This window comes from Podarcis gaigeae (genome assembly GCF_964106915.1).
Source record: "Podarcis gaigeae genome assembly, chromosome: 16".
Classification (NCBI taxonomy): domain Eukaryota; kingdom Metazoa; phylum Chordata; class Lepidosauria; order Squamata; family Lacertidae; genus Podarcis; species Podarcis gaigeae.
In genome coordinates, this window is record NC_139693.1 from 31,005,909 (window position 1) to 31,032,082 (window position 26,174).

The 26,174-nt window shown below is 45.5% G+C and overlaps 1 protein-coding gene across 23 annotated transcripts in view; it reads right to left on the reverse strand.

Moving 5' to 3' along the window:
• ARVCF (ARVCF delta catenin family member) overlaps positions 1-26,174 on the reverse strand; it is a 589,425-nt gene that overhangs the window by 466,661 nt on the left and 96,590 nt on the right. For all 23 annotated transcript variants that reach the window (XM_083717050.1, XM_083717047.1, XM_083717021.1 and 20 more), the window contains exon 2: positions 21,017-21,070. The gene's annotated coding sequence lies outside the window, so the exon portion shown is untranslated. The remainder of the gene's footprint in view (positions 1-21,016; positions 21,071-26,174) is intronic.

A 26,174-nucleotide genomic window follows, 5' to 3' on the forward strand; every position in this document is an offset into this window, starting at 1 on the left:
TTATCCCAAAGCTCAATCTATTATTACTATTATTCACATTTGTACACTGCCATTCATGCACAGAGCTCAGGGCAGCTCACAGCATAAAAATGCAAGGTAAAAACACTGAATGCATAATAAAACAAAACAATGACCCCCCACAAACTAATTTAAAAGGGCAAAGGGTGTGAATCAGACAAAGGCCTGGTTGAAGAGGAACATTTTCTTAAGTAACGGTTGAGCTCCATCTGAATCCTCTTCCTGCTGCTTTGGCCTGTTTTCCTTATCTTTATCAAACAATTCTATTCTTCTAGCATCCCCTGGTCCAGCAAATAGCTGCTGGTATATCCCACAGAAAATGGACCAATACGGGTGACATGAATTGGTGTATAGAATCTGCGCCCAACTTTGCTCTTCATTAAAGCACTTCATTTTGCTTTAATGAAAGGCTCAGTTCCATATTCTTATGTTCTTAATTGCTTTGGCATAAAGGTAGTGTATATCAATATAGTAAATAAATAGATGGGCCAGATGGAGTCCCTATTTGCCACCCCCACCCCACCATTGCCAATTCCGGTCTTAATCCTTCCCTATGTACAGTCTAGCAAGCTTCCTTGGCTATCTTAATTCTGTTTCTAAAGGCATCCATTCCACATCAAGCCTCCCTATCTGCATTATTGCTTTGAACAGTTCGCCATTATGAAAACCAACTTGAACTCTGCTGTCAGCTGAAGATAGTTTTCCAGGTAGAAACAGGTAAGGTCAATGCAGCTCCAGGCAAACTCATCTGCACAGCTGCATCCCCCTGCTACCATTGGCAAAAGAAGCATGCCTTTAAAATATATATTTTTAAAATGTAAAAGCTTTCTGACAAAACATACCACAGCTTTTTTATTTAAAAAAACAACAACATGCCCTACTCAGTTCTGGGCACATAGGAAAACGTAATTCTCAACTCCTGGCAAAATTAAATTCCAAGAAACTTTTCACACCATGTATAAAGGTAAAGGTAAAGGGACCCCTGACCACTAGGTCCAGTTGTGGCCGACTTTGGGGTTGCGGCGCTCATCTTGCTTTATTGGCCGAGGGAGCCGGCGTACAGCTTCCTGTTCATGTGGCCAGCATGACTAAGTTGCAGCTGGCGAGCCAGAGCAGCGCACAGAAACGCCGTTTAACTTCCGCTGAAGCGTTACCTATTTATCTACTTGCACCTTGACGTGCTTTCGAATTGCTAGGTTGGCAGGACCAGGGACCGAGCAACGGGAGCTCACCCCATCGCGGGGATTCGAACCGCCGACCTTCTGATCGTCAAGCCCTAGGCTCTGTGGTTTAACCCACGGAGCCACCCGCGTCCCTCACACCATATAGTTAAACAGAAAAATAAACAGAAACTGCAATCAGTACTGTGAGTTTGGAGCACATGTATTTGTCAGTGTTTTTATGCAACTCTTACAAAAAGGTTGGTGTGATGCATCTCAATCTGCAAATAGAATATTCCTATCACCTTCTTTCTTCTTCTTTGGCAATCACTCGTAGCCAAGTAAGATTGTATTCCATAAACACGATTTTAACAGTGAGTCCATAAGTGTGTGTGGAGGCCAATTCTGGATCCACACGTCCTTCCACAGTGGGGACATAGGTTTTCCAGGCGGGAATTGATCATGGTGAGGGTTTGCCAAGCATGCCTTCCTCTTAGCACGTTTCTCCCTTTCGTCCTGAGTTCAAGCGTCTTCAAAATCTATGACACCTTTGGAAAAGGCTGATCTCCAATTGGAGCGCTCACTCGCAGGCCAGTGTTTCCCAGTTGTCGGTGTTTATACTACATATACTACTCTCCCGGGAGGAGAGCCATTGTCAGGTCAGTGCAGAGGGAGTCCTGAGCCAGAGGGACCAATGGTCTAATTCAGCATAAGGCATCTTCCTATGGTCGTTAATTATCAGCAGGTTAGGAAACTGAATTTGCACCATGAGACAATGACCAATAGCATATAATTAGGCCATATATTACACACACACAATGGCGCGTGGCAGTTAAATACAAGGGATTACAGAGGAATTCCTGATCTGGAGCTCATCCAGTAATAGCAGGCCAAGGAATAGAGCTTAACAGGATGCCAGACGTGTTTGTATTAGACAGGCAAACGGAACCCGATGCCAAAGCCTCATCAACTCCTGCCTTCTACCTGTTTTCACAGATTAAGATGTTCTGCAATCAAACACAGCTCCAAATTAAATCCACATTCTGAACCATAAGGGTGAGGAGCACAGCTTTTCACAAATCCATGTGCTCAGTTTAAGTGTTTTCAGCGGTAACAAGGAACAGCTTTCTAATTTCTATTTAAAAAAATATTTTAAAAATTACAAATGCATGCAAGCCAAGACCATATTGAAAGAGCTGAAGAATTCAATACAAAGTATTGTCTGGGGCCCTCATATAAACACAAGCACCTCTCTTGCACAGAGCTATGTGCAATGGAAGCCTTCCAAGCTATACTGTAAGCTGATTTGGCTCACAGCATCTACCAGGCATTTCCCTGTACAATTTGAAGCTAACGCGAACAAATAAATGTTGGTAGGACATGCAACTAGACCTCATGAAAACAGTCCCATGCCCTGCAACATTCCATGATGAAAACAGGGGCAGGCTTCCAATAGCCTGCAGCTGAAACCCTAAACACACTTAAATCCATAAGGTCATATCTAATTTAGCACTACGTTAACGTCACTTGGCAGTATATCCTTTTGCACTGGCGGAACACAAGTACATTACCAAAGATAGCTGTGCAACTGATTACAGAAGAAGAATCGGCTGTTGTGCAAGCTTCTGCTAGGGAAGCTATTATGTTGGATTCCTTTGCTGTTTCTTTCAACCTGGGAAATGGGGTTACTTGGTATAAATGTAGCTTGCTAATCATCTCACCCACACTCCTACAGTGAATTTTTGGGGTAGAATTGCTTTCACTTTGCAGAAACCATTTTGATCTGCCAAATGTTTAAAAAAGGTACCGTATTTTTCGCTCCATAAGACACACTTTCCCCTCCTAAAAAGTAAGGGGAAATGTGTGTGCATCTTATGGAGTTAATGCAGGCAGGAGGCAGGCGGGAAAAGCCCCCAAGAGCCGCACACACACTCCGTGCAGCTCTTGCGGGCTTTTCCCACCTCGTAAGAAAGCCCACAAGAGCCACGCTCCCATTAAAGAGTACACGGCTCTTGCTGGCTTTTGTGGGAGGTGGGGGAATTCCCCCACCTCATAGAAAAGCCCGCAAGAGCCGTGCTCCCTTTAAAGAGTCTGCGGCTCTTGCTGGCTTTTGTGAGAGGCGGGGGAAGGGACAGAGGGCAGCTCCTCAGTCCCTTCCCCCACCTCCTGCAAAAGCCCCCAAGAGCCGCACTCCCTTTCACGAGCCGCATGGAGCATGTGTGCAGCTCTTGGGAGCTTCTCCCTCCTGGGGAAAAGCCTGCAATTGCCGCACACACGCTCCACGCGGTTCATGAAAGTGAGCGCTGAGCAGAGCCTGGGATGCATACAGGCTCTGCTCAGTGCTCGCTTTAAAAAAAATTTTTTTTTGCATTCCCCCTCTAAAAACTAGGTGAGTCTTATGGTCAGGTGTGTCTTATGGAGTGAAAAATACGGTAGTCTGACGTGCTAGCTTCCTACACACAAGAAATCTTTCATACAAGTACTCACGGAAATGTAGAGTTGGAAGGGACTGGGGCTGGGCAATATATCGATATATCATTCAAAACTGGTTTGAAGACCATATCCTGATAACGGTTTCATAATCTTTGATCTGGCAACTTATTGCAAATCATGATGTGTGTTAGGGCTGGGCAATATATCGTCCAAAACCGGTTTGAAGTTCATATCATGATATCCATTTCATAATTTTTGACCTAGTAATATATTGTGAATCATGATGTGTGTGTGTGCATGCACACTACACAAAAATCACAATGTGGGGAAAACAATGAAGCCAGCTAATGCCTCTACATAACTCCATCCTTATTTCAGACATTGTGATAAATCGGTACATTGCAATGTTTAACTGGTGATATATCCCGATGTTGAAAACCAGATATCGCCCAGCCCTAGACCAAGGATCATCTAGGCCAACCTCCTGCAATGCAGGATTCACAGCTGAAGAATCCCAGACAGATGGCAACCCACCCTCTGTTAAAAACCTTCAATGAAAGGGATTCCACCACCTTCTGAGATAGTCCATTCAAACCACTGTCAGACAGCTCTAGCAGTTCCTCAAGCTAAAGGAACCCACCTGAACTGAGAAGGAGGGTGGGCCCACAGCAGCTGTACCACATGATCAACAGCTGATCACATGACTCATATCTAAATAAGTAGACCTGGAAAGGTGTAGCCTCCAGTCACAACTGACTCCTCACTCCCCAGATATTGATTGTGCAATGTACTGTTGTAACATGTAGGAATACTGAAGCTTCATAACGCACCTTAAGATCTTTCCTCAGGTTTGAAAGCTTCTTGCCTTTCTATTTCTTTTTCCAATCTATCAGTGAAGGCTGAAGCATAGCTCTGTCATAAACCCAAGCCCTGTCTTTTTCTTACACACAGACAGAGAGATACCCAGACGATGTTTCAGATGAAAATGAATTGTGTTCTAAGGTAGAGTCATAACACATAATGCCAAGACCATAATACTGCCTCTGGTAGCAGTGGAAGCACTATAAAATTTGGTCCCATGAATCACCTTGTGAGCTTAGTGGACGATCATACCATCATGCATCAAAAACATGTAATATAATAAACGCTGGAGCCATAACTTAAATACTGCAGGTAGACTGTCCTGCCAACTTGCAGTATGACCTTCACAACAAGGTTAGAAAATCATCAGCCAAGACAAACAAGCCAATTTTTAATATTTTTTTTCAGCAACAGGCAAAGATCTGTAAATCTAGATAATATAGATAGAGCTGTTGAGTCCTAGCAAGGCAAAAAGGAAAAGAAAAACAGTTCTCTTTCGTTTTTTGGAAGAGGTATTTATCTCCATACATTTTGATTTAAACAGAAGGTCCTTTTCTTTGCCCTGAAAAATAAACAAAGCTTCAGGGCACTGAAGAAAGTTCTGGAATAATACTCTCTTTATATTTCAAATGTCAAAAGATCTTTGGAGAACGTCGAAGGTAGAAAATCCAGATCCGTTCAGGTTTTAGGTGGAAATTCTCACCTTGCAGGCAACCAAGAAGGCAAGGGTGCAACTGTTATGACGCTTGCATCCTGGCCCCAGTGTCACTCCATGGAGGACTCATATGCAGACAATTCACAGGTCATTTGACTCAGGTGGAAACCTCAGTATTCCCTTCTACACTGCCCCACTGGCCCAGCCTAAGGTTCTCCCATAATCCCTGGACTCTTGGTTGACTCCCCTGTAGCTTCTCCTACTCCATAGCCATGCAGGAGCATGTGACTTCAGAATCAGCTGTAGGAACAACTCTCCCAGTTTCCTGGAGAGCCACTGGAACACAACCTTCATATGATTCTGGGTCTCTGTTGAAGCAACATCTTTGATAGTTCGGTCAGGAGGGCTCACTGGGAGCTGTTCAGGGTTCTGATCTGCCTTGCCTTGCTGACCACTCCTACTGTAAGCAACAGTAGAAGATACAGTGGACGCTCGGGTTGCGAACGTGATCCGTGCAGGATGCAGCACACAGAAACGCCGTTTACCTTCCCGCCAGAGTGGTACCTATTTATCTACTTGCACTTTGACGTGCTTTGGAACTGCTAGGTTGGCAGGAGCAGGGACCGAGCAACGGGAGCTCACCCCGTTGCGGGGATTCGAACTGCCGACCTTCTGATCGGCAAGTCCTAGGCTCTGTGGTTTAACCCACAGCGCCGCCCACATCCCGTGTTCCTGTGTACTTCTCTGCAAAATGCTACTTTTTACAAATCACTGTCAAGCTATCCCTAATGCCTGGCTGAATTTATGTACTTGTGGTATTTCAGATGCATATGAAAATTGCACTACTCAACTTTTTGCACATAAAAAGGAGCAAAGCTCCTTTCTTAGGCATCACATTCCTGTGTCAGTTACAGAATATAATGAGCCTTTTGGAGGAGTGGGGGGCAAAGGGAGAGGCAAGGCTTTGCTGCAAAATTAATCAAAACAGATTACTGCGAGTAGGATCCCTTGGGGGGAAAATATGACACTTTAATTGCAACTTTAATTTCCAAACAGTAGGAGGCTACAAAGGTTGTGGAGGGGCTCATTTCAGAACATGATATTTTCTACATTTGTCTCTCCTCTTCCTCCCTCCCCCCCCCCATCAATTTATATGGTTTGCTTTTATGCAAATACCAAGATGCAAGACTACTAAACTAATGATGACTTTGGGCCAAAACAGGGGTGACTGGAAGGAATGTAATCCAAAGGGATGGGGATGGAGTTTACATCAGCCGGCAATAAGAGAAGCAAAGTTGTAAAATGATTCTGACGCAAGCATTTACAATTTATGCTTTCCTCATAAACCATTCATTACTCCAGATTCGTTCACTGGGAAAAGAATATAAAACTAATCAGCACTTGGTTCCAAAGTGACAACCAAAAATTTTCATGACAGAGGGGAGCTGCCTAATTATCCTAATAACTATAAACTAAATGCTGATTAGCCTCAAATGCAGCAAATTGGTTCTTGGGTTTTAAGAGCGGGATTCACAGGACCATGGAACCTGCAGGAGACTCGGGGGGGCACACATATTCCAGGGGCAACATGAAAGTGATGGTTGAGGTCAGAGAGAAAAAGGGGCCACTGACAAAATTAGATAGAGCATTCAAGGGAGAGAAGTCTATATTGCAGCAATGCAGAAGCCCAAAGATTCTACACACACACAACCTCCCCATCCTCCATCATGCAAGTTCAGCCAGACAAAAGCCTTTAAGGACCTGGAGCAGAGGAGGTGAGGGGGCATGTCCTTGGGAGATTCATCAGGAGTCACACAGAGAGGTTAAGAGGACCACATCCATCCCCCAATATAATAATAATAATAATTTATTATTTGTACCCCGCCCATCTGACTGGGTTTCCCCAGCCAAACTGGGCGGCTTCCAACAAAGATTAAAAATACATTAAAATGTCACACATTAAAAACTTCCCTGAATAGGGCTGCCTTCAGATGTCTTCTAAATGTCAGGTAGTTGTTGATCTCTTTGACATCTGATGGGAGGGCATTCCACAGGGTGGGTACCACTACCGAGAAGGCCCTCTGCCTGGTTCCCTGTAACTTTGCTTCTCTCAGTGAGGGAACCACCAGAAGGCCCTCAGCACTGGACCTCAGCGTCCGGGCAGAATGATAGGGGTGGAGATGCTCCTTCAGGTATACTGGACCGAGGCTGTTTAGGGCTTTAAAGGTCAACACCAACACTTTGAATTGTGCTTGGAAACTTACTGGGAGCCAATGTAGGTCTTTCAAGACCGGTGTTATGTGGTCTCGGCGGCTGCCCCCAGTCACCAGTCTAGCTCCCGCATTCTGGATTAGTTGTAGTTTCCAGGTCACCTTCAAAGGTTGCCCCATGTACAGTGCATTGCAGAAGTCAAAGCATGCACCACTCTGGCAAGGCAGTCTGCAGGCAGGTAGGGTCTCAGCCTGCGCATCACATGGAGCTGGTAAACAGCTGCCCTGGATACAGAATTGACTTGCACCTCCATGGACAGCTGTGAGTCCAAAATGACTCCCAGGCTATGCACCTGGTCCTTCGGGGCACAGTCCCAAGTTTCCTCTCCAAACAAGTAATGGGGCCTCTCTGCCCTTCGAAAAGGCCTGAGGCATCATAAGAAGACACAGCTGGATCAGGCCAGTGGCTCATCCAATCCAGCATCCTGTTCTCACAGTGGCCAACCAGATGTTGGCATCTGTCTGTCTCAGGAGACAATGGAAGAGTGAGCCTTCAAGGGTGAAGTTAAACCATTGGATAGTTACAGCACCTGCTGTGGCTGTAGAGACCAATATGGGAGCATATGAAGGCATACGGTTTTGCTGCTACAGGTGCACCATGGCATTGCTTCTCTCTGCTCCTCCCAGCAGTCTTTCCTTCTCTGGTTACTGCTGTGGCCAACCAAACATCCCAGTGGGAAACCCGGAAGCAGGATTTGAGCACAAGATCACTCTCTTGTCCTGATGTTTCCAGCAACTTGCACTCAGAAGCATTTCTTCCTCCAGCTGGGAAGGCACAGCATGGCCCTCAGGGAAAGTAGTCTTTGATAGTCCTTGTCAGGGGACTGCCATTGGAACAGGAGAGGGAGGCAGAGGGGCTGCTGGGATACAGAGAGCCTACGAAAGTCCTGAGGAGCAGTTCCTTTCCAGCAGTGGGAAAAGCCACACCTCCAGTGGAGAAGAGAGGGAAGGGGCCAGCCAAGCAGGGAAAGGGCTTGAGGATGCTGCTGAGAGCCCCAGCGCCTCACCTGGCTAGGAAGGATGCATGCCACTTCCGTCGCCCAGCTCTCGCAGAGATGTGAAACGCAAGGAGGGGAGGAGGAGGCTTGGGGTGCTGAAGTTCTTATGTTGGGGGAGAAGCCGGAAGGGGCCACTCCCGAATTCTGCAAGTGACTGAGACGATCATGGACTTGGTAGATGTGCACTGTAAATAGTTTGCACAATAAAACCTGTAAAAGACAGGTCAGAACCCTGCCTGGTTACTCACAAGCAAGCACCACCAGCATCTGACAGTCCTCTCCTCCATAAATGTATAGTATCTAGTCCTCTTTTAAGGCCCAAATGTTTGCCATTGTTGCAGCTCACCCTCTCGGCTCAGCACCCAGTGTGGACAAACCAGTCGCACTTCTCTACATCCGCCTCTGACTACAGCTCCCATCAGTCCCAGCCAGCATGGCCAACAGTAGGGAATGATGAGAGCTGTAGTCCAGCCGAACAAAGACAAAAGCCAGAACAAAAACAAAAGCCACATTGGCTAACCCGGTTTATCTCATGATGCAAGTTGTTGGTCTTTAAGATGCCGCAAAGACTGTTACTGTTTTTGCAACAGATTGAATGCAGCTACCCCTCTAAGAATTCATTTTCCAAGGCTTCTAACCTCTGGTATATTCTTATTTCTTCTGTGGTCGTTCTCAGCACTGGGATTTACTGCAGACAACCTTTTTCTTGGTTGCTGCTGCTTTCACTGTGTCTTATTATGAGCTACTGTAAACTGACCCAGACACTTTTGATTGAAGCATTGTATAGAAATGTGTTAAGCAAATCAAAAGGCAGAGGTGGTGGCAAGCAGGTACAGTGGTACCTCGCAAGACAAATGCCTCGCAAGACGAAAAACGCGCAAGACGAAAGAGTTTTCCGTTTTTTGAGTCATTCCGCAAGACGAATTTCCCTATGGGCTTGCTTCGCAAGATGAAACATCTTGCGAGTTCTTGCGAGTTTCTTTCCTTTTTCTTAAAGCCGCTAAGCCGTTAATAGCCGCTAAGCCGCTAAGCCGTTAATAGCCGTGCTTCGCAAGACGAAAAAACCGCAAAACGAAGAGACTCGCGGAACGGATTAATTTCGTCTTGTGAGGCACCACTGTAATGGCAATGTTCTGACCACACTCATTGTTGCCGGTGCACTAGCAGCAGTGAGTTCCACAAGGGAGGAAGCTCAGTCCTCTCTCTGGTCCTGGTCGAGGACAGCCTCTTTCCACATGAACCTACCCAGATCCTGAGATCATCTTCTGAGGCCCTTCTTTGTATGCCTCCTTCTCCAGAAGGTGGCAACACGAGAGCAGGACTTTTCTGCAGTGGCTCCCCATTTGGGGAATGCTCTCCCCAGGGTGGTTCACCTGGCACATTCATTACACATCTTTAAAAAGGTAAAGGGACCCCTGACCATTAGGTCTAGTCGTGACCAACTCTGGGGTTGCGGCGCTCATCTCGCTTTATTGGCCGAGGGAGCCGGCGTACAGCTTCCGGGTCATGTGGCCAGCATGATTAAGCCACTTCTGGTGAACCAGAGCAGTGCACGGAAGCGCCGTTTACCTTCCCGCTGGAGTGGTACCTATTTGTCTACTTGCACTTTGACGTGCTTTCGAACTGCTAGGTTGGCAGGAGCAGGGACTGAGCAACGGGAGCTCACCCCGTCGCGGGGATTCGAACCGCCGACCTTCTGATCAGCAAGTCCTAGGCTCTGTGTTTTAACCCACAGCGCCACCTTTAGGCACCAAGAAAAACTGCCCTTAACATCGTTAGGTTTCTGATGTACTGTTGTTTTAAAAATGTAACTCTCTTTTTAATTCACAAAGTTAGCTACTTCTGCATGCAAAGGGCATATACCCTAAGTATGCAGAGTGCCACTACTTTCTTAGCGGGTGGGCACCAAACTGGTCAGCACTCAGCCACCTGAGTTTGCTATTAAAGGGAACCATTATAACCCATTATGAGCAAAATGTTTAGAGAAGCCCTCTTAAATCTCTCTCCTTGTCAAAGGGAAGGGAGGAACTGACCTCTGTCCCATCCCTTCTTAATGTCCGTTTAACGATTTTACATTTCAGAGCATTGAGAAATTTAGTACTCTGCATAATAGGCTGCTTTCAACATTCAGTGGCCTCCCAATTAGAAGATAAAAAAAAAGCCCAGACACTTTCCCAAATCATCAAAGTTAGCAGAAGAACCACAGGGTACTATATAAAGCTTGATATATGTGTCTCTTTTGCTAATTAAGAGAAGGTATGGTTAAAAGGGGGGGGTGTGGAATGATTGGTCCTGTCATGCTAAATTAGTCTGAATGAAAAGTCTGCTTTGGGAAAAAATTAAACACAAAGAATTCCTTGAGCCCAGTGTACACGGCAGGATTTGATGTGAAGAGGTCCCCTGTCTTCAAAGGCAATAGGCAGAAGATATCATGCTGGATGTAGCATGCTGGCTTTGGGGCGGAACTACTGTGCTAGCTGTCCAGCAGGCAGGACCTTGTTGCTTTTCAGGAGGCAGAGGGAACAGAGGGGAGACTGACATGGTGCAAACCACCAGCAAGGACACCAGATTGGCTCTGCCGCTACTTTTGCACCACACTGCCACTGCTTTTGCAACCCACCTTTTGGGGAACTAGCAAAGGAGCTCTACCCGGCCTGGTGACTCACTTTTGGCGCTACAACTAAATTAGTAAAGGTAAAGGGACCCCGACCATTAGGTCCAGTCGTGACCGACTCTGGGGTTGCGGCACTCATCTCGCTTTATTGGCCGAAGGAGCCGGCGTACAGCTTCCGGGTCATGTGGCCAGCATGACTAAGCCGCTTCTGGCGAACCAAAGCAGCACACGGAAACGCCGTTTACCTTCCCACCAGAGCGGCACCTATTTATCTACTTGCACTTTGATGTGCTTTCAAACTGCTAGGTTGGCAGGAGCAGGGACCGAGCAACGGGAGCTCACCCCGTCATGGGGATTCGAACCACCAACCTTCTGATCGGCAAGTCCTAGGCTCTGTGGTTTAACCCACAGCGCCACCCGCGTCCCACAACTAAATTAGTATCCAGCAAAGTGGGTAGTTAAGCAACACAGACTCTTGATTTAGAACATATAACAGGCTTGAGGATTGGGTAAATGTGGCCTTTTATCCATTCCACCTCACTCCATAATTCCTTCCTCGCAAGGAAGTGGTTCTGACGCTTTGTACCAGATGTGGAGCATTTTAGGGACAGAGTGGGGAGAATCCAAATGGTGTTCTGACCACCTTGCAGCCTCCGTCTCGGGCTTGGGGCTGAGGACACACCCAGGTTCGTGAGTCTGGAGGACTCTCATCTGCAGGTCATCCAATGAAGCTGAATGGAACAGATGAGAGAAAGTACTTATTCACACCGTGCATAGTTTAAATGTAGGGATTGCTACCAGGAGGTGTGGTGAGGGCCACCAACTTGGACGGCTTAAAAGGACTAGGCTGTCCATGACTACTAGTTATGAATGGCAACACTGCCTTCCAGGATCAGACCAGTAATGCCTCCGAATGCAACTCCACAGGGAACGGGAGCAGGAGAGGGCTGCTGCCCTAATGGAGTGGTGAGGAAGCTTTTTCGGCCCAAGGATCACACTCCATTCTTTCGACGTCCTCGTATTAATAATAAACACCGAGGTCCACCTCCGAGGGCCCTCTGTAGGTTCCTCACTGTGAGACGTGAAGCTACAGGGAACCAGGCATAGGGCCTTCTCAGTAGTGGCACACAGCCTGTGAAAAGCCCTCCCATCAGGAGATAAACAACTATTTAACTTTTAGAAGACATTTGGAGGCAGCCCTGTTCAGGGGAGTTTTCAATGGTTGATGCTTTATTGTGTTTTTAATACTTTGTTGGGAGCCACCCAGAGTGACTGGGACACCCCAACCAAGTGAGTAGCATATAAATAATAAATTTGTTGTTGTTCAAAAAGTCCTTATACCTGCTTTGCTAGCCTATTTCTACCTGTCCTGGGAAGGTAGAGTCCTGATTGACACCCTCTGCACCTGCTAGTATTGATGAAGAGGCCAGAGACCATTGTACCTGTGAGTCCTGCAGGAACCTACTGTTCAGGATGTTCTTGGGTTGGGGTATCGCCTAGTGTCAGGGACTGAGCAGAGGAGGAGGAATGGTGGAGACCCCCTCCCCAATCCTGACCCTTCCAGGGAGGAGGAAGAGGTAGACAGTATATATTGACAACAAAGGGTTGAGGGAGGTCCCAGCTGAGAGGAAGAAGAAGAAGAAGAAGAAGAAGAAGAAGAGGAGGAGGAGGAGGAGGAGGAGGAGAAGGAGGAGGAGGAGGAGGAGTAGTAGTTTGGATTTGATATCCCGCCTTTCACTCCCTTTAAGGAGTCTCAAAGTGGCTAACATTCGCCTTTCCCTTCCTCCCCCACAACAAACACTCTGTGAGGTGAGTGGGGCTGAGAGACTTCAGAGAAGTGTGACTGGCCCAAGGTCACCCAGCAGCTGCATGTGGAGGAGCGGAGACGCGAACCCAGTTACCCAGATTAGGAGTCTACCGCTCTTAACCACTACACCACACTGGCTCTCAAGGTGAGGGGGAAAGTTGGGAAATCATGGGAGAGCCAGAGCAACGCCTGGCTGACACGTTGTCATTAGAAAGCATTCCAGACCCTCCATCTCCCAGAACCTGGCGAGCCTTAAAAGTAGAAGAGCAAAGAGTTCAATGAAGATGATGGACTATATGGAACTTGCCAAACTGACTGGGAGACTCTGGGACCAGAGAGAAGAGACGGTGGAAGAAGATTGGAAGAACTTTAAAGACTATTCGGAAAAAAATGTGTTAATATTTAAATCTTAGAATAGCTTTGGAAGTGGATATAGGCTGTAGGGTTAGAAGTAGAAGATAGCGTACTTTAAAGTAGTATTATTTGTAAGGGATAAAATGTGAAGATTTTTAAGGTAAAAGTGTGATTTTAAAAATGGTTAAAAATTATGATATATGTATACTGCTTAAGATGAGGCAAAATGAAAATCAGATAGGGGGGACTTGGGGAAGCTCACCTAACAAAGTTTAGAAAAAATAAGGATCAGACAAGAATGTGTTTGTATTGTTTGTTTTTCTGTTTGTGTTGTTTATTTGTGTTATAAAATGGGGAAAAAATTGGGGGGGGAATAAAAGTAGGAGAGCAAAGAGTTCAAAGACAGAGGGCAGGTAGCAGTACCTGTAGAGGAGATGAATGAGGAAGTGGGAGAGACGGGGTGCCATTATCCAAGAGGCTGGGTTCTATAGCCTCTCTCTGTAAGGACTGAACTAAAAAAGGACAGTAAGAAACTTTTCCTTGTCTTTATACTTTCCTAGGCAACCAGCCGGAAGCCATGGACAGCATCCTGACACCTAGCAGATTTTTCGTTGGAGTGAAGTTTTTAATTTTGGAGATGTTTAACTTCTGCTGTTATTGGTATTACATTTTTGCATCTTATTATGACTTACGTGGGGATTGTTTTAATTTAATTTTAACTATTTAAAGGCAGCACACAAAGAAATGACAATGGTAGATAACTGGTCTGGAAACCGTGATTCCTGATTATGCTGGGCACATTTAAAAATATATATATGCTCAAACTGCCTTTAACTGATTATAATCTGGTCAATTCATCGGCTGAATAAAGTAGTACCCATCTGTACTTTCGGGGAGAATCATAGAATAGAATCATAGAATCATAGAGTTGGAGGAGACCACAAGGGCCATCGAGTCCAACCCCCTGCCAAGCAGGAAACACCATCAGAGCACTCCTGACATATGGTTGTCAAGCCTCTGCTTAAAGACCTCCAAAGAAGGAGATTCTACCACACTCCTTGGCAGCAAATTCCACTGTCGAACAGCAGCAACGTCGAACAGCAGCAACGGAGTGCAATGGGACACGCTCCGTGGCCTGCTATATGATGCGCAATCAAGAGGAAAGGATGGCAACTTGCTCATCTGGCGCTTTCAGAGACAGCCTTGGCTATAAGATCCGCGAAAGCAATCAGAGCAGCGCAGCTCATTTTATAGAGCAGAGGAAATTGACAGCTCCTTCCATCCCTGCTCCCTAGCTACACAATTCTGGCTGTCATGGGCCCCTTGGCTTCAGCGGGAATGGGGAATTATTTACCATTTCTGGAGATTACAGACCGAGGCCCCAAATGGCATGATTAGAGTTATGCCAGAGCTTTTCCAAGTCTGTTGTTCATTTCGCAAGATTTATATATTACTTGATCGTTTTTAAAAAGAACTCAAAGGGATTTACCAGAAACACACGCACCGTGACATTATCAGTAAAAACGACTCTTTAAAGCATTAAAGAGATAATTAAAATCAACGGTGAGATAAAAATCATATGAAAACACACACATTGGCATTCTACATATCTGGGAAGGCTAACTTAAAGAAAGATGTTTTTAGTAGGCATTGAAAAGAGTACAGTGGTACCTCAGGTTAAGAACTTAATTCGTTCTGGAGGTCCGTACTTAACCTGAAACTCTCCTTAACCTGAAGCACCACTTTAGCTAGTGGGGCCCCCTGCTGCCGCCACGCCGCCGGAGCACAATTTCTGTTCTCATCCTGAAGCAAAGTTCTTAACCCGAGGTACTATTTCTGGGTTAGCGGAGTCTGTAACCTGAAGCGTCTGTAACCCGAGGTACCACTGTAAAGCAAAATGTAGGTGCCGCCACACTTAAAGAACAATTTCCTACAAATGCAGAATGAGCATTCTGTGGCACCCAAAATAGCACTGATTCCACAGATCGAAGTGGCCGAGTGGGCATATATGGGGCAAAGCAGTTGTCCAAAGCAACTAGAGGGCACCAGGGCTGGCAGAAGCTGCTCTTACGGCAAAGGGGAGATTGCAGAGGAAGTCAGATTTCAAAAGAAGCAGTGTGGATAAACCAGGATACAAATGGAATTGATATGCCAAGGAAAGGAGCCTTGGTTAAAAAAATAAATAGAAGGGACGTGATGAGCCGAAATGACACCAGGGACTGGAAAGGCCCCAAACAAATCCATCACCAACAGAAGAGCTCCGAGCTTAAAAGCTATAAAGTCACAGGCTGCTCCATGAATCATAATTCACAATCCATCGCTACCATTTAACATGGAATCCCTCCAACTGAGCCTAGCAACAAAGAAACCCCGGCAGACTGACTCCTAACCTAAATACCTTGAAGCCGCTGCACTTTTAAGGGCAATAAATGCTAGCAAGACATATACTGGCCTGAGATAATGCAATAAAAGCAATAAAAGTGATTTAATTCTCCTGATGGGTCGTTGATGCGAGGAGACATGTAGGCAACCGCGGCCCAGCCCACCTCAGCTGAAGGATTGCTTCTGTCAGAAGAAACAACTGGCCGGTGGTGCATTTGCGACGGTTTTACATTGTGGCGGAGAAGGGGCCCCCACTTGGCTAAGCAAACAAAGAGGCTGTGTTTTGGGACCTGGGAGAAACTGGATTCGGATGTAATTTAAAACCAAGTCTGCACCTTCCGAAAACATTGTGAGAAACAGTCATCCTTCAAAACCTGCACTTATCAGGATTCTGCAACCAATGTTTACAGAAATGCATTGTCATGGACTGGCTGAATATGGTGGGAGGGGCCAGCTGGGGACACCCCCCCCCAGGGGAAGACAGCTCATAGCCAGGGGAGTGGTGGTGGGACCAGTGCTGGATTTATGTATAAGCTAAACAAGCAATAGCCTAGGGCCCCACTCTCTTGGGGACCCCCCAAAAAATTAAAGGAAGAAAACCTGGATGTACATTTTCAAAATATAAGATTAAAAAACAAATAAAGTAAAACCTACATACAGTAACAGTGTTTTGTGTTGTATAGACTCCTATAATGTAAGTAATGGGCCCCGCCTGCTAGCCTGCTCCCTAAAATATCACTAGTTTGCTCATTAATTGTATTTCAGCTCGACAATTACTTTGATAAAATACATATTTTGTTATGTGCAAATGGCTTTAGATACCTATTAGGTCCATAAATTACCCTAGAGCATATATTCAGCACACACAAAAACAGCGAGAATTTGTTATTGACAAAGGACAGATGGACATATAAAGGGCCCCATTACCTTCAATAGCTTAGGGCCTCATCAAACCTAAATCTGGCCCTGGGTGGGACAATGATGAGTGGCCAGAGGGAGAAGAGGGAGGAGGAGGAGGTGTCAAAAGCTGAAGAGGAGACAGGGTTTGGTGAGCAGGAAGAGGCTGTAGCAGAGAGCAGCCCAGAAGCAAAAACGGAAGCAGAGGGGGTTCTAGAGCCAGAGTGGAGTCAGGCTGCTGTCAGAACTGCCAGCTGCCTTAAGTTGAGGCGCTCAGGAGAGATAACAGTCCAGAAGCCCAGCCATATTTTACACTTGCTTCTTGACGTATTTACAAGCAGTTCAAAAAAAGCGATCCGATCATCATGGAGAGTTGTTCCGTCTGACGTATTTCCTCTTGGGGCGGAGCCAGCACAACCACCTTCCCAGCCCCCTCCTCCTTCCCCTGTGACGAGAGGCACTAGTTCTCGGAAGTACCCCCTCCCTCTCAGAATCACTCCCCTCTGACCCCCCCTTCTTCCTCTTCCCTTTCCTCTGAAGACAAAAAGCTGCTGATCAAAGGAGATTTTTCCACGTAACCTCCCATTCTTTCCTCCCTCGCTGTCTGTAGTTCCCTGGCAGCTGCTGAAGAAGACAGGGGGTGTCCCCCACCTACTGTGACCAACTCCCCTCAAGCTTGGTCTCCCAGAACCAGAAGAGGCATGAAGAGGGATGAGCAGAGACAGACAAGACATCAGAGTCTCAGATTGCTTGGGAATGAATCACGAGAAGTGGAGCCTCAGAGAGTGGTGGGAAGCCAGGGACCTTCGGTCCTCGCAACTGCCTCACTGGGGCAAGACCTACTGGGAAGAGCTGCTGTGCTCACTAGGCCTGCACTGCTTTGATTTATTTGAATAAGGAGTTAATTTCACTGACACATTGTGTGCTATTGCTGACTTGCTCCCAACACCTGCCCTAACATGCATCTTATTAGGGGAAAGTATAGATAAAAATGTACAGTTTAGTTAAAACAGCCATACAGATATGCATTATATCAGGGGAAATTGCTTGAAAGGTGTTTACATTAGTCAAAACTGCCTACAAATTATTGGGAGAAATTTGCACTGAAATGCTGAAGGGTTTCCATGAGGATTTATTTTTAAAGAAAACTGCTGCAGAAAATGCGGAAACTGCAAAATGAGAAACAGCCGGAACTGAAATTGACAGATCCTTCCATCCCTGGTTGCATCATGTTTGAGGAAATATACATTTAGGGCTCAAGCTGTTAGATGCAATTTATTATCAATTCATAACATGCACACGTATCATCAATTCATAAGGTGCATTGCTGCCAACCCTGGAGGAGAGACAAGAGAGCCCAACTGTAAGTCATCTAGCCTGCTGAGAAGACCCTTTGCCCTCTGAACTGCACTGAAGCCAGTCCTTGAATGTAGCAAGTTCAGCACCTGGAATTTTATCATCAGCTAACTTTTACTCTTTACTTACCGCATTTTTTGCCCCATAGGGCGCACCCAGGCTTCAGGATGCAGGCAGCTCTCCGCAACCCTTGGGAGGCCGGCGCAAAGGGTTGCGGAGAGCTGCCCGAAGCCCGGGGCACACTGTGCTGCGCTCCCCAGGTTTCGGGCTGCAGGCTGCTGTCCGCAAGCCTTGGGAGCCCGGTGGGAACTCCCACGGGCTCCCAAGGCTTGCGGATAGCTTCCTGAAGCCTCGAGAGCGAGAGGGGTTGGTGCGCACCGACCCCTCTCGCTCTCCAGGCTTCAGAGAAAGCCTGCATTCGCCCCATAGGACGCACACACATTTCCCCTTCATTTTTGGAGGGGGAAAGTGTGTCCTATAGGGCGAAAAATACGGTATGTATTTAAGTCTACATTATTTCTTTTGAAATGCTGAATTCCTTCTGTGTCTCCTAAATTATGCCTTGAAACAGAATCAAGCACATTTTACCCTCTTTGAATTTCCAAACCTATTTTTTTGGGCTGGAACACTGAGGGACAGGACTCAGGCAATTTCTGACTATTTGTAACAGGTAGATTCTGCAGGCTGCATCCAACACTCTCTTGTCTGCTGGTGCAAAGATTGTTGCGCTATCAGGTGGGCAAGCTGTAATACTGCACAACAGAGGAGTCCAACGCAATAGTTGTGCTAGCAGAAACTCATAATGCAACAGACTGCGCCATCTGTTATGCAACAAATATACCAGCATTCTGTTTATGCATTCCTCTGCGCAACTATGCTCTCCTGGCATAGAAACATTCCGCCAGTGGAACAAATATGCCACTAAAGGACTTCAACTTAACACCACATTGGCTACAACCCCTATATCCATTATTGCATGTCCACTTGTATAAGTTGGCATGCCAGTGGGAAAACATTGTTGGATATAGAGTGGTACCTTGGTTCTCAAACGTCTTGGTTCCCAAGTAGTAAGTGTTCTGGTTTTTAAATGCTTTTCGGAAGCTGAACATCCGATCTGGCTGTCAGGTATTGTTTCCAGAGCACCAGCACCAATCAGAAGCTGCGGCTTGGTTTTTGAACATTTCAGAAGTCAAATGGACTTCCGGAACGGATTAAGTTTGGCGCTTTTGTTATTGTTATTTATTTATTTTGCATTTTTGTTTTGGAGGCTTTTTCGGTTAATTTGTTTTGTGACTGTGTGGAACCCAGTTCAGCTACTGATTGATTGATTGATTGATTGATTGACAGCAAAAATGGATAAAAGCCCCCCATCCAAACAATAACTATCATCGGTACAGGTAAGAATTTTTTTTTATCATCTACAGTACTGTCTTATTTATTTTATAGTACAGTACATTGATTATTGCTTTTATTTTAGGGATCAATGGTCTCGTTAGATAGTAAAATTCATGTTAAATTGCTGTTTCAGGGATTATTTTTAAAAGTCTGGAAGGGATTAATCCATTTTGCATTACTTTCTATGGGAAAGCGAGCTTTGGTTTTGGAACGCTTTGGTTTTGGAACGGACTTCTGGAATGAATTAAGTTTGAGACCCAAGGTACCACTGTAGTTTTAACTTTCCTTGTAATAAACTCTAGCGAAAGCCCTTCCATGGATGCAAAGTGCTTTCCCCCTGTGAAGCATAATCAGCCATCTTGCCCTGAGATCTTGGGTCCACCGAGTCCCACTTTGTCTAATCTGACTGGCAGGCAGAAGTCTTTCACATCAGTCATTTATTAACCATTTGCAGAAAACAAATCTCTGGGTGGTGTACAAGTCCAGTTATATATCAAACACAACGAAAATGCACAGAGCAATGAAAAGCAAAGGGTTGCATCCAATGTAATTAACTTAGGTGCGTTAATTTCTCCTCCGAGTACAAAAGCATCAGATACGAGCCAAATATACATAAACCCATCGTTAAACGCAAAGATAAAATCAATAGAACATTTAAAACAAAGGTTAACTAAATCGTTTTCTGGGCAGGCTTCCGAAAACAGAAACATTTCCAGCAGGCTTTTTGAAGCAGTATAGTGGCTCTGCTTGGCCCAATATCAATATATTCTACCTGATACGGGGAATGACCCAGAGACCCTCGACATACAAAGTGTGTCTTCAGTCATTGAGATCTGACTCTTCCTCTACAAATGTCCCATCAATGCCTAGCCTTCTCCATTCATAAGAAACTGCTTTAAACTCAGCACTCTAGTCAGCCTAAAAGATAAAGGGACCCCTGACCATTAGGTCCAGTCGTGACCGACTCTGGGGTTGCGGCGCTCATCTCACTTTATTGGTTGAGGGATCCGGCGTACAGCTTCCAGGCCATGTGGCCAGCATGACTAAGCCGCTTCAGGCGAACCAGAGCAGTGCACAGAAACACCGTTTACCTTCCCGCCAGAGCAGTACCTATTTATCTACTTGCACTTTGACGTGCTTTCAAACTGCTAGGTGGGCAGGAGCAGGGACCGAGCAACGGGAGCTCACCCTGTTGCGGGGATTCGAACCGCTGACCTTCTGATCGGCAAGTCCTAGGCTCTGTGGTTTATCCCACAGCACCACCCGCGTCCCTCTAGTCAGTCTAGTTCAGTATTATCTGCTGCGACTGGCGACCTCTCTCCAAGGCTGCAGGTAAAAGGTTGTTTCCCATCACACACTCCCTGATCCTTTTAACTGGCAATACCAGGGAATGAACATATGGTCCTTTTGAAGGCAACATGTGTGCCCTGCGTTGGGCATCACACTAGCCCTGACTTGGTTCCAGAAACGGAGTCCTTGAAGAACTATTTTATTTTATATTTGTGTTGTGCTATTACATTTATATACCACTTTTTCTGGCAAGGAGCTCTTCCTGTGGTATTGCTGTTGGTCTGTTTCTTGACCTCAACTTCTGGACTATGTTTTGGCCCAAGACTGATTCTCTGTGCTTGACCTTGGCTTGTTGAGACTACACCACACCAAGTATTTTGGTAAAAGATTTTACCTTCTTTGGACTGAGTCCATGAAGGCGCTTCTTAGAGCATGACATTGAGTTATAATCTCTCCCAAAGGCACCATTCACTCCAAAGTCATTGTCTGGCCTTTTTTGTTAATGAAACATACTAAATGTTCTTACCTTATCAGATTTCTAACTTGAGACTGGCTCCACAGGAGATGAAGGAGGAGAATTCTGGAATGACAAGTTAAAAAAACCACGCCATTAGCCTAAAACAAAGAAAGTGAATAGGTTTTTTCTTCTATTTTATGCATTATGTTTCAAACCACAGCAGCACAAACATCATTATTCCTTAATTTGGCACACTTTGTCTCTTCCTCCCTCCTGCGCTTCTTGAAAAATACAGGGAGCCAATATAACTAATGACAGAGTTAAAAGAAATCTGTTACAGCAATCTACAATAAATTTTGGGAAGCAGTTCATCCATTTGTTTCCCAAAAGGTTTGGATGCCTCCTGAGATATCATTGCTAAACTCAGCACAAAGACCCCCAATATGGGGGCAGCAGGTTTTGTTGATGTCGGGATGCCACGCCAGACGCCATTTTGAAGCAAGATGGTGGCTGAAACATCACTTGGATGAGACTTGGTTCATTTTTTGGTAGACGTTTGGCCACCTCTCAACAGAACATCACCAAACTCAGCATGACAGTTCCCAATATTTTGAACTGATGATGGTACAAAATGTGACTTTGGCATGACTTTGTCTCATTTTTGCTTTGTTTTGATTACTGCAAATCAAAGGAAGTCTGCATCAGTCTACCTAGTAAGTTTATGATTGCGGTCAATTTTGAGTCTGGGATTTCCTTGTTCACATTCTTAGCCTGGACATTTCAGTACCTTAATTACTTCCACAATCAATACAATTAAAATCTCCTTCATCCAGTTTTTTTAGAGCAGGAGAGTCACTTTTTAACACCATAGTCTCTTCATTCTTCTTCTTTTTAAATTTTAAAGAAAAATCAGAAGAGCAGGTGTAGGAAATGTTTGGCCTTCTCCGTATTGCTGAACTACAACTCCCATAAGCCTCAGCGAGCATGGCCAATGGCCAGGAATGAAGGGAGTTGTAGTTCAGCAAAGTCTAGAGCAGCCTTTCCCAACCTGCGGGTCCCCAGATGTTGTTGGACTACAACTCCCATCACCCCAAGCTAGCAAGGCCAGAGCTCAGGGATGATGGGAGTTGTAGTCCAAGAACATCTGGGGACCCACAGGTTGAGAACCGCTGGGCTAGAGGGTCAAAGGTTCCACACAGATAACTTCCATGAAAGTACTTTTGTGACACCAAAGCAGGCTTTTCTTATAATCCAGAGAATCTAATATTTCACTTTTAAAAAATAAACATGCTTTTGTCCCCAAGGGATGCAAAAAGTATCTGAAAATGTACCAGGAAATGTCCTCAGGGACTGGAAGCAAGATTTAGAAACATGATCTTTACAATGACTAAACTGCATTATATTTTATTTTTTGCAGAGCTGCAGAGCTAAACAGCAAGGGGTTTGGGGGTGGAGGAATGTGACATGCAGGGAAGTTACAACGTGATGGGGACCACAGTGCCACACTCTTAAAATGAACAAAAAGGGTACTGCAGCTTATCTGCCCAGTCTGGCTAGGTTTGTTAAAGAAACGACTGGTGGCCTGGCTGACTCTATGCAACTGCTACTCCAGGTTTGGTTCCTCTACCTGAGCAGCTCTTCCTTAGAATGCAAAAGGCAGATATTGACATCCTGGCCAATAAAAATTCCAAAATCCAGAGTACAAAAATTCCAAAATCCAGAGTACGTACAATACCTTTATAACGACCAAACAAAAATTGACACAAAACAGCAAGCAAGCTTTTGGGTTCTCCGAAGTTCTTTTTTATTACACTGGATGTTAATCAAGGGGGAAGAAGGAGGAAGAAGAAAAGTTGGCTTGGTCTTCATTTTTGGATTGAGAACAGTGCCAATATGACAGTGTCAGGTCAGGTCTTTGGAGACCGAAGTTCAAATCCCTGCTCACTGAGTGACCTTGGGTCACCAATCATCTCTAGCCAAACCTACCTCACAGGGTTGTTGTGAGGGTTAAATGGAGACAGGCAAAACCATGTACACCATACTGGATAAAAAATAGGATAGAAATGTAATAATAAATAAAAATAAATATTGCCTGGCTTTAACACCAAGCTGGATTTTTCAAATTCCATTTTTTCCTCCTGCATTGCTTAAGCATCCAATCTGATGAAGAGCTCTGGAAAACTCAAGAACTTGGTCACTATTTTGTGACTTTTTGGTTGGTCCTGATAAAGGAATTGTGCTACTGCAGATTTTAGTATCATTCTTGGGAGCAGCTGATGAATGAACTCGCCTTGCCCCTCTCCCCTTCCTTGCCTTGTCTAGAACTTGATCACTGACCCCACTTGGACCATGCCATCGGCTTCCAGCCTGAAATCAGCCCTGAGAGCTCACTGGAAGGACAGATCCTGAAGCTGAGGCTCCAATACTTTGGCCACCTCATGAGAAGAGAAGACTCCCTGGAAAAGACCCTGATGCTGGGAAAGATGGAGGGCACAAGGAGAAGGGGACGACAGAGGACGAGATGGTTGGACAGTGTTCTCGAAGCTACCAGCATGAGTTTGACCAAACTGCGGGAGGCAGTGGAAGATAGGAGTGCCTGGTGTGCTCTGGTCCAGGGGGTCACGAAGAGTCGGACACAACCAAACGACTAAACAACAACAACAATCCCATCTCAAGAGCCTGACTACTTGCCCATCCTCAACCACACTGATTGCCTCAGACCTCACCAGATTTTGGTTGAATTCCTACATCAATGAACACAGCTGCTTTAAAGAAAACAGAGACATCGATCGGGTCATGCATATCCAACAGGTGCAGCTACACATGCCAGTTTGATTGAGGACTCCTCCAGATGTCCTGTTTTACTGATCTTTCATAACAATGTGCTTGCACAAAGCTTACACTGTAGTTGGACTATGTTCGGACTTCACTGAGAAGTTCGGACTTCTGATTTATTGAATGATGGGGAGGTTCTGCAACAGCAACCATACAAACTGCATTCATCTTATGGTTCTATGTAATCCATCGGGAGTTTATACCCCCTTCCATTAATCATCCATTGACCCCACACATTTCAATGTATTTCCCCATCAGTTTCCAAACCGTAAAAAGTCTGGGACTTGTTTGCTTCTTTTTGAAAAGTGGATTTGTTGCACTGTGGTGACAGAGTGCTTTAAACCCACTGTATTTATTCACTAAGAGAAGAGGGTGGCGCTGTGGTCTAAACCACTGAGCATCTCGGGCTTGCCGATCAGAAGGTCGGCGGTTCGAATCCCTGCAACGGGGTGAGCTCCCATTGCTCTGTCCCAGCTTCTGCCAACCTAGCAGTTCGAAAGCACGCCAGTGCAAGTAGATAAATAGGTACCACTGTGGTGGGAAGGTAAACAGTGTTTTCATGCGCTCTGGTTTCCGTTATGATGTCCCGTTGCGCCAGAAGCGGTTTGGTTATGCTGGCCACATGACGCAGAAAGCTGTCTGTGGACAAACGCTGGCTCCCTCGGCCTGAAAAGCGAGATGAACCCCTGAAGCCCATGGTTGCCTTTGCCTGAACTTAACCGTCCAGGGGCCCTTTATCTTTTAACCTACAGTGGTGCCTCGGGTTAAGAACTGAATTCGTTCTGGAAACTGTTAACCTGAAACTGTTCTTAACCTGAGGTACCACTTTAGCTAATGGAGCCTCCCACTGCAGCTGCTGCGTGATTTCTGTTCTCATCCTGAAGCAAAGTTCTTAACCTGAGGTACTATTCCTGGGTTAGCAGAGTCTGTAACCTGAAGCGTCTGTAACCTGAAGCATATGTAACACGAGGTACCACTGTATTTACCTATTTGTTTACTGAATTAATATCACTCATTTCCTCCCAAAGGAGCCTAGGGTGGTAAGCAGACCCACAACCTAAAAATAAAATAATGCCTGTTTAAAACATTTACAGTTTTAAAGCAGTTTTAAACTGTAAAGCAGTTACAATTTAAAAGTTTTCAAAAACCAGTTACAGCTAAAATCATTATTCTGTCCAACGCTCTCGGGGTTGGCAGGAGCAGTATATTCTTCAGCCTGGGTAAATAGGATTTTCCACTCCAATTCCTCCTGAAAGGTAATAGTGACTGGGGAGCCACAACTGGGGAGCCACCACGGAAAAGGCCCTGTCACAAGTTGGCAGCCCCAAGCAACCACAAACCCAATGGCACAAATCTAATGTTCTGGTATGCACTCTGGTATACACAAGGGAATGAGGTTGCTTCCAGATCTATGGCATGCCACTAGAAATGGATTAATCCCTATGTTGTCATGGCACATGCTGCCCTCACAACAGCCTAACACAGCAGCTCCTTTTGGAATTTGCAGAATGCATGCAACACGTCCACCAGCCAGTGTTCTGCATCCAGCAAGTCTGGGGAAAAAACAACATGCGGGTTCAGTTAATGACTTGTAACTAACAAATGCAAATTAGGAGCAGCCCTCTGGGGTCTGTGATCTATTCCTGCTCTGGGCGCTGAGCAAATTGCTCAACCCCAAGACAGAGGATCCTAAATTGTGAGCGGCTCCACCTTAACGAGGAAGCCCATACAATTCAGTCCTCCTTCCTAGAAAGCAAAGTGCAGCTTAAAATAAAGAAGAAGATGCAAGCAACATTTTTTTTTATTTCTAAAAAGCCCAGAAGGAATTTTAAAATGCATCGTGCCTTGGGCTCTCTTTCAGAGCTCAGAGTTCAGGAAAGTGTTTTTTCTTTTGTAAGCAGCACTGACCATTATGATAAGATCAAAGCATTCTTGCTACCATCTGGGAGTTAGCAAAATAAAAGGGGTGGGAGAGAAGGCTCCAGTCAAGGGGGGGAAGGGGCTCATATTTAGAATTCCTTCCATTCTGTCTGACCAGTCTGCGGGCTTTCAGAAGCATCGCACAGGCTCTGGAAGGCAGTTCAAAACCGAGATTCCCAAAGGGATTAAACCAAATGGGGGGGGGGGAGCCAGCCGAGCCGAGACTGGAGCTCCACGTACCAAGCATTCTCTTCTATAATTCATGAGGCATGAAATTGCCTCAATATATTATTTGGCTTCGGACCAAAACAACCCTCATTTACCAGTTCAAGAGCAAAACAAATCTATGTATACAAAAAGCGACATGCCTAATGTGTTCGTTTCATGGATTTTAGGATTAAAAATGCTTGTTTACCTTTTCTTTCTCTCTCCACCCCCTCTTTTATTTTATTTTTTATCTGTTGCTGCAAAT